Below are 9,063 nucleotides of genomic sequence, written 5' to 3' on the forward strand. Positions count from 1 at the left end.
TATTCCTCCAAACAATGTCCAACTTTATGGCACCCGCGAAACTGTTCGCGTTCAGTGATTGATCCGACACATGACAAGGCTTATTCACATCAAAGCACAGTCCTCGAAATGGTCAAACGTGGTATAATGCACATACATTGTTTCACCAGTGACTCATCGATTTTCGCCTATTGCACAAGCGTAAACTGTCTTCGTTCGTCTACGTATAAAAGCAGAGCGCACAGTTCAAGTGCACTAAGTATTAATCACTGTCTTTCTGCAGGTCACACGACCACATGTATACGCCGAATTAAACGTCTTATACGTGTCTTCATTGTGGAAAACCAATGTACGGACCGTCAACAATAAGCGTTCTTCCCGTCACCACCCTAAGACTCGATTGTTCAGATTTGAGAGCAGAAAATAGGCTCTGTTACGTTAAAATTATATACAGATATATTGAAGCATTTACTTCCTGATGGACGTATTACACTAACTGACAGAAGAGCGAAGCAAAGAGAAAGTGAGGAAGACACGAAATGAAACTTCACTGGTTGAGGAGGTATGTGATGTTGCGAGGGTTGGAACTTTAATAGTGGCAACTATTTATTTACAGCTCGTACAAAATAGATACGTGTTTCAAAGCTTTGCTGACCTTCAAAATAGTCACCAACGTTGTGTATAACCCGTTGCCAGCGATGTGGAAGTCGTAGGATACTCTTAGCAGTGCCAGTTGTGTTGACAGTTCGAGCGGCGCGGTCTATTGCCCTACGGATTTGTAGTAGTTCTGAAGTGAATGGCGTGAAGTGTTTCCTCTAGTTTAGAAATCGAGTTGTATTCACGAGGGATTAAGCCCTATCAGTCAAACAAATCAGTAACAGCTTGCAATGTACGTGCTTGAGCACTGTCCTGCAACATCATGGTCAGGTCCTGCAGAAAGTGTCATCACTTCTGTTTCTAAGCTGGTCGTAGGTTGTTTTCCAAAAATGAAAAGCATGGAGACAGAAGTGATGACACTTTCTGCACGACCTGACCATCATTTTGCAGGACAATGCTCAAGCACGTACAGAGAAAGCTGTTACTGATTTGTTTGACTGATGGGGCTGCTAATTGCTATACCACCTACTGCACTCGCCTGACTTAAGCTCTCGTGGATTCAACTCGATTTCTAAACTGAAGGAAACACTTCACGGCATTCGTTTCAGAACTGCTACAAATTCGTCAGGCAATAGGCCGCGCCGCTCTTACTGCCAACACATTTGCCCCTGCTAAGAGCATCCTACGACTTCCACATCGCTAGCAACGGGTTATACGCTATTCTGGTGACTACTTTGAAAGTCAGTAAAACTTTGAAACACGTATCCATTTTGTACGTGCTGCAGATAAAAAGTTGCCACTATTAAAGTTCCAACCCTCGTATTTGACTGATTACAAAATCGAGTCAAAATAACAAAGCGACTGGCAGTATGAGCTCATTTTCAGTATGACGCTGCACCATCTGCGGTCCGGACGGGTTGGGAAACGTGTCATAAAGCTGTTGTACCCTCTCCTGGGGCAAGCTGTACCACAAATGTTGTATCCTGCATACTGTCACTGGGAGCAGCTATTCCAAATATGTTCTATCCGGTATTGATCTGCGGATGTTGCTAGCTACAGAAGTACTTCAGCATCACGCAGGTGGTTCATAGAGACACGAGCTGTGTGTGGACGAGCATTGTTGTGTCAATAAATCACACGACGATACTATCGCATGAGAGGTACAGAAGTGCCAGGGAATCTGATATAGGCATGCGTATTCAAATACAGAGATATGTTAACAGGCATACGACAGCTCTGCTTTCGGCAACACCTATATAAGACAGCAAGTGCCTGGCGCAGTTGTTAGATCGGTTACTGCTGCTACAATGGTAGGTTATCAAGATTTAAGTGAGTTTGAACGTGGTGTTATAGTCGGCGCACGAGCGATGGGACACAGCATCTCCGAGGTATCGATAAAATGGGGATTTTTCGGTACGACCATTTCGCGAGTGTGCCGTGAATATCAGGAAATCTATAAAACATCAAATCTCCGACATCGCTGTGGCCGGAAAACGATCCTGCAAGAACGGGACCGACAACGACTGAAGATAATCGTTCAAAGTGAAGAAGTGCAACCCGTCTGCATATTGCTGTCGATTTCAGTGCTGGGCCATTAGCAAGTGTCAGCGTGCGAACCTTTCAACGAACGTCATCGATGTGGGATTTCGGAACCGAAGGTGGAGGGTCTGTAATGGTGTAGAGCTTGTGTAGTTGGAGTGATATGGGACCCCTGATACGTCTGGATACGACTTTGAGAGGTGAAATGTACGTAAGTATCCTGTCTGATTACCTGCATCTATTCAAATCCATTGTGCATTCCGACAGACTTAGGAAATTCCAGCCGGACAATGCGACACCCCGCACGTTCAGAATTCTTAGAGAGTAGCTCCAGGAACACTCTTCTGCGGTAAACAATTCCGCTGGCCACTAAACTCCCCGAACATGAACATTATTGAGCATAATGAGATTTTCACTCCGCAGCGGAGTGTGCGCTGATATGAAACTTCCTGGCAGATTGAAACTTTGTGCCGGACCAAGACTCGAACTTAGGACCTTTGCCTTTCGCGGGAAAGTGCTCTACCATCTGAGCTACCCAAGCACGACTCACGCCCCTTCCTCACAGCTTTACTTCTGCCAGTACATCGTCTCCTACCTTCCAAACTTTACAGAAGCTCTCCTGCGAACCTTGCAGATCTAGCACTCCTGAAGCTGTGAGGACGTGGCGTGAGTCGTGCTTGGGTAGCTCAGACGGTAGAGCACTTGCACGTGAAAGGCAAACGTCCCGAGTTTGAGTCTCGGTGCAGCACACAGTTTTAATCTGCCAGGAAGTTTCATTATTGATCATTTTGTGGCGGCGTTCGTAGCGACAAACACTTCGCTGTAGAAACGGCTTACGAAGTCACCGCCACACTTTTAATAGCGGGCCGACCGGTCCGCTGGAACAGTGAACAGAAAGATGAAAACCCAAACACTCTGATTAAATAAAAGTCGGTACTTATCTTTATTAACGAAGATACAGAAACACAGTAGTGAACTCCGTGTCTACAGAAATCTGTCTAGTTCGAGTCGGAGCGGCTAGGTCAGCGTCGGCTGACGACAAACAACAACTCTGCTGCGATGAACACACAACTGACCAGCAAGTACACAAATCGGTGGCGAGTATACAACTGAGCGGCGAATACAGAACTGTCCTAGCGCTCGCGACTCCAGCGCTTAAGAAGCCAGAAGCCAGCGGTGGCGCGCGCAGACTTGCGGCGATTTCCTGTATCGCTGGCGCTGCTTATGCGGACGGCGTCCGGAATTTGATGCTGCCAACCTTTTGGCAGCGGGCTCGGTTGGCATTACTGGCTAGGATATAACAGATCATATTTGGGATGACTTGCAACATGCTGTTCAGAAGAGATCTACACCCCGTCGTACTCTTACGGATAGCCTTGCAGGATTCATGGTGTCAGTTCCCTCCAGCGTTACTTCAGACATTAGTCGAGTCCATGTGACGTGATGTTGCGGCAGTTCCTCGTGCTCGCAGGGGATCTACACGATACTAGGCAGGTGTACCAGTTTCTTTCGCTCTTCAGTGTTATACGTGAGTGTGCAAGATGACCATGACGTACTAGTGTGCTGCCAGAGTTCCCTCAATCACTATCAGCAATAGCCTGAAGTCATACCCGTAACTCTCCACACCGTGGCGCCAGGACTAATAGTGTTGTGTCTCTCCAAAACTTTGGAAGAATGGGATTTCTCCTCATGTTGCCGCCATACACGTCTACGATGATCGTGAGGGGTAGTGGGGCAATGTAGAATCGAAATTCTTGTCCGAAAAAAATGCGATGCCGCTCATCAGCACTCTACGCATGCCACCACTCCAAACGCAGCCGTTTGTGTTGTGGTGCTAACCGCATCTTACGTATGGGATGGTAACCTCGTGGCCCGGCTGCTGTTAGTCTCCAATCAATGGTTGGGTATGACACAGAATGTTGTGCAGGTTCATTACTTATTCTCGAATAGCAGGGGTAGATATGAAGGAGTTACAATGTGCTTGGTGCACAACAAGTGATCATCTCTTGCGGTGTTCAGACGTGGTAGGTCAGAACCTTGACGAGGAGTATGCTTGCCCTCACGTTCCCATGATGTTCAACATCGGACCACATTCGAATGCTACACTAATCTGGATGTAGCACAATTTCACCAGCTTGGCCAAATGAAGGCCCATGATGAGGCTCTTTCCAAACTATTGCACGTATTGATGATGCTGTTTCACAAGAGTACGTGTCACCTTAATGTCCTTCACAGCCGGCCGCTGTGGCTGAGCGGTTCTAGGCTCTTCAGTCCGGAACCGCGCTGTTGCTACGGTTGCAGGTTCGAATCCTGCCTCGGGCATGGATGTGTGTGATGTCCTTAGGTTAGTTAGGTTTAAGTAGTTGTAAGTCTAATGGACTGATGACCTCAGATATTCAGTCCCATAGTGCTTAGAGCCATTTGAACCATTTTTGTCCTTCACAGTGATCACTCAACATATGATGTGTTCACGCCTCTCACATGTCCTACCAATTCTAGTAACAACATTAAACACAAATAACACTAATGTAGTCTAATGGCTGTTCTACCTGTCAAAGATAATTGCAACCGCAAATCATTTATATACCAGCCGATGCTGTACGAAGTTATATTGACATCAGAGTGTGTGTTCCGTGTGCTTCACTTTTTATAGGCAGTGAATTTGAATGTACTGACATTTATTGCTAAACATAATAAATAAAGCAAAATACTGGAAAAAAATTATTTACATGTGCTCCCTAGAACACAATAGGAAAACAGGGACTACCAATACTTTTTTGTTTTTCGCCAATATAAGCTATATGCAAACTAGCTTAAACAGATCTTATCTACAATTACCATCTAGTGTAGCATCTCTCATTGTTCCAAACAATATCTTAATATTAAAACCAATTGTGAAATTTTTAAATATCCATACTGTGTATAGTGCTGTTAAATTTCTGGAAGCTGTATGGGCTTCAGGCCACAAGTGAAAGAAATGAAGAGTGTCGACTGAGACGTGGTACTATCCCAATCACGACTCTCGGCCCGTCCCCACAGCTACAGCTCTACCAGTATCTCATACATTCCGCCGGCCGGTGTGGCCGAGCGGTTCTAGGCGCTTAAGTCTGGAACCGCTACGGTCGCAGGTTCGAATCCTGCCTTAGGCATGGATGTGTGTGGTGTCCTTAGGTTAGTTAGGTTTAAGTTATAGGGGACGGATGACCTCAGATGTTAAGTCCCATAGTGCCCAGAGCCATTTGAACCATTTTCCCACACATTCCAAACTACGCACAATCTCTCCGACATACTGTGCAGGTCTTGCACTAGTGGAAGAAAGAAAATCATGTAAACATGACCTAGTCACAGTCAAGGGCCCTGCTGCAAGGATGTATCCTTTTATTCTTCTGCGGAGTATTCTCTGTTTTGTAGCTCACTGGAAGTTAAAACTGTGCTCGAGGCAGGGAATCTTGCGTGTGGTTCAACGGGCTAGTACAAGATTTTCAACTGGCTGACAGTTCAGAGACTTGTGTGTCCCAGAGCTACGCCAGTATACCTGGAAAACGAGACCTATAGTTTGACCTGAAATCTAAAACAAGAGACGCTCGTGGTGAATCATCACATCATTGAGCGATGAAGGTTAGGGTAAACGCAGGCTAAAATATTCGGCAGTCCGTCCGAAATTCGACCTAGCGAACTTTCCATCTTAAGGGCATATGCCGTGCCACTAGCTCACCAGTCTGCCACTCCCGTCTGTGAGAGAGGTGCTTCCGGATTTGGAGCTGTGAGGATGACGCGTGGGTCATGCTCGGATAGCTCAGTCGGGAAAGAGCTTTTTTCCGCGAAGTCAAGGTTCCACGATCGAGTCCCCTCCTGCACGCATTTAATCTGCCAAGAAGTTTCAAAATACACTCTATGATAAAAAAAAAGGACGCACCACGAAGTAATTGTCCGGATAGGATAAAAATTAGTAGATGTGTTGAATATGTACAGAAAAAATAAATGCTTAGAATTTCAGAAAAATTGGATGATTCATTTGAGAGAAAGAGATTCACAAACTGAACAGTCAATAACGCGTAGGTCCACCTCTGGCCCTTATGAAGCAGTTATTCGGCTTGGCACTGACTGATAGAGTTCTTCGATGTCCTCCTGAGGGATATAGTGCCACATTGTGTCCAAGTGGCGTGTTAAATCGTCGAAATCCCAAGCTAGTTCGAGGAATCTGTGCATGATGCCCCAAACGTTCTCAACTGGGGAGAGATTCGGTGATCCTCATAGCCTAGGTAGGGTTTGGCAAGCAAGAAGACAAGCAGTAGAAGCTGTCGCCTTGTGCAGGCGGGTATTATTTGACTGAAATGTAAGCTCAGGACAGCCGGCCGGAGTGGCCGAGCGGTTCTAGGCGTTACAGTCTGGAACTGCGCGACCACTACGGTCGCAGGTTCGATTCCCGTATACCAGAAAAGGATTGATAGTCACGACAGGAAAGAGGTCTCCAGTTGCAACATTTTTTCATTGGGGAGTAACCTCCCCGACGTTCTAAACATAGTTAATTCCTGTTACAGCACAGGCATGCAAGTTCCCAAGGTTCTACAGCCACTGTATGCATGAGGGATAGTTAGAAGGGATACATTTTCTCATCTACGTAAGTGACAAGTCTGTCTACATGTCTGAATTTATCGTGTTTTCATGTGCAATGTCTGGACTGTGGACTGTAGTCTAATTTATGATTATGTACTGAAAGAGAGCTGTAGGCTTCTTATTTCTATGTATTTCACACATTTTATTGCTCTTTAACACTGGCACTTTAGTGGTTTTCTGCATTACACGAAAAACACATTTCCTTCGACACGAGTTCAGACGAGGACTGCCGCCAGAACTTACATATGGCGAGAGTTCGAAAGTGGCACTCACAAGCCATTCAGTACTTGGAAAAATAATTGTTTTCTAACAAAATTACTAGTTAAACATAATCGTTACATTGTTTCGCCTACATAAGTTATAATTCCTCTTACAGGAATAAGATAACTTCAGTATAATGAACGTAAAATGCGACTTGGGTGGAAGCAATATCAACACACTCTCGAGCAATTCAACCTTAAAGCGAGCAACTACTTGTCAGCTGGAATTGCTTTCCGTCTGTACCGTCTCTCGGGCTCTGACTTGGTATTTTGCTTTAGGTGCAGCAGTTCGCCTGTTGAGCAGGGCAACTGGAGTAGTCCACCGCCTCTGGTGAACGAGTGCCACGAGTGCTTCGAGTGGCAACCGTGCCCAGCCTTTGTGTTCCGCAGCAGGCAGCTATCTCCTTCGCCACAAGCGGAAAGGGTGCGAAGAGGGGGATTTGGTGTTGTCACTTACATTGTCTGGCAACATCCCTTTACAATTTGTCACAAATATAACGTATTACGCGTAATTAGGTGGAAAGACTGCCCATTGGTGATAGTCTCAATCACTGGAAACAAGTATTCCTCTAAACATCAGCAGGCGTTTCTCGTGATTAAAGACTCTGAGGCAGAGCCGCCCCAAAAGTTCTATTAAAATATATTTTTCAGTAATGTCTTACACAATTTAATCTATCGGGAAGCATTTCAAGTATTTTCCACTCAGATTTAAACAACGGCAGTCAGAGATTTTAGAACTGGTGGTATCGATTAATGTTTTTCAGACAGGTAGCAGACTTAAAATTGCACCTTAAAATGCTGGTTAGTTGCACGTAGCAGAGGTCTGGGTGCATGGCTTCAGCCCTTTAAGGGCCCCCACAGGGCTGATAAAGCTGACTTTAAAGGAGTTGTACCAATCTTCAAATGATTTTCACGCTCCATTGCTCACAACTGACAGAAATCAACAGAACTATTGAACACACATTGTCGAGTTTCTGAGTCTGTATATATCTCCGTTAGGCTCTGATGTGTCATTAATCGAAATTTGATATTAAAGGTTTGACAGTGTTAAAGATTTTTTGCTTTATTTTCGGCATTCAAATTTTTTTCCACTGTCGTAAAGGCATGCTAAGTTTGTAGACGTCTCGCTAAGGTGCACCTGAATATAGTAAATAAGTGTCACCAACTACTGAGTTTCAAGAACGATTAGGTGAAATAAAGGCGCGAAAAATAGATTGTTACGTTTAGTTGCCATTAAGTTCCTTGCTTGCTAAAGGCGCTTGACTGCTCACAAGTGCGTTATTGTTACCTGAGGTGCATTTTGACAGTTTTTGCAACGTGTGGGGTACGTGGAGCAACCAAAAGGACGTATTTTGAGGTATAATTAAAGTGGACAAAACTCAGTAGAGCTCTCAGACACTCGACAATTTGACTACATCGGAAACCGATTCGCAGCTCTGTCTAATATTGAAACTTCGAGCTGCCTCCGTCCGGGCGTATGCGTACGGGACGATTTAAAGTGGAACTATCATAAAAATATCTAGTAGCAGTAATGACACATACCAGACGCGCTCATTGGAAGACTCATTAAGTTCAGTCCACCTACGAAAAAGGTAGCATACAAAACGCTCGTTTGACCAGTAATTGAGTATTGCTCCCCTAACCAGGAAACAGAAAATAACCAAAGAAGAGCAGCACGTTACGTCTCGTGTTCGCTTGCGCGAAAGCGTAACGCAAATGATGATCCAACTCCAGTGGCGGTCAATATAGAGGAAAAATATAAATAATATTTACAAATAAATAACAATATAAATATTTTGAACAATTATTTAAAATTATTTTACAGCTTCCACATAGGTTCGACACGCAAGCATTTTGAGATATCAACTACAGACAAAATAGAATGTAAACACGAACTCAACAGAGATTAGGAAACTTGCATCTAGAGTGCTTATGCAACCACAGATAGAAAATTGAATTTCATAAATACGCGTTACTGTGTCGTATAAAACAGAGCCTAGAAGAGTTAAACCAATATATTGTTACCTACTTACATCTCAGAAAAAGACCATGAAGATAAAATTGGAGAGTT

This window comes from Schistocerca cancellata, chromosome 4 (assembly GCF_023864275.1).
Source record: "Schistocerca cancellata isolate TAMUIC-IGC-003103 chromosome 4, iqSchCanc2.1, whole genome shotgun sequence".
NCBI lineage: Eukaryota > Metazoa > Arthropoda > Insecta > Orthoptera > Acrididae > Schistocerca > Schistocerca cancellata.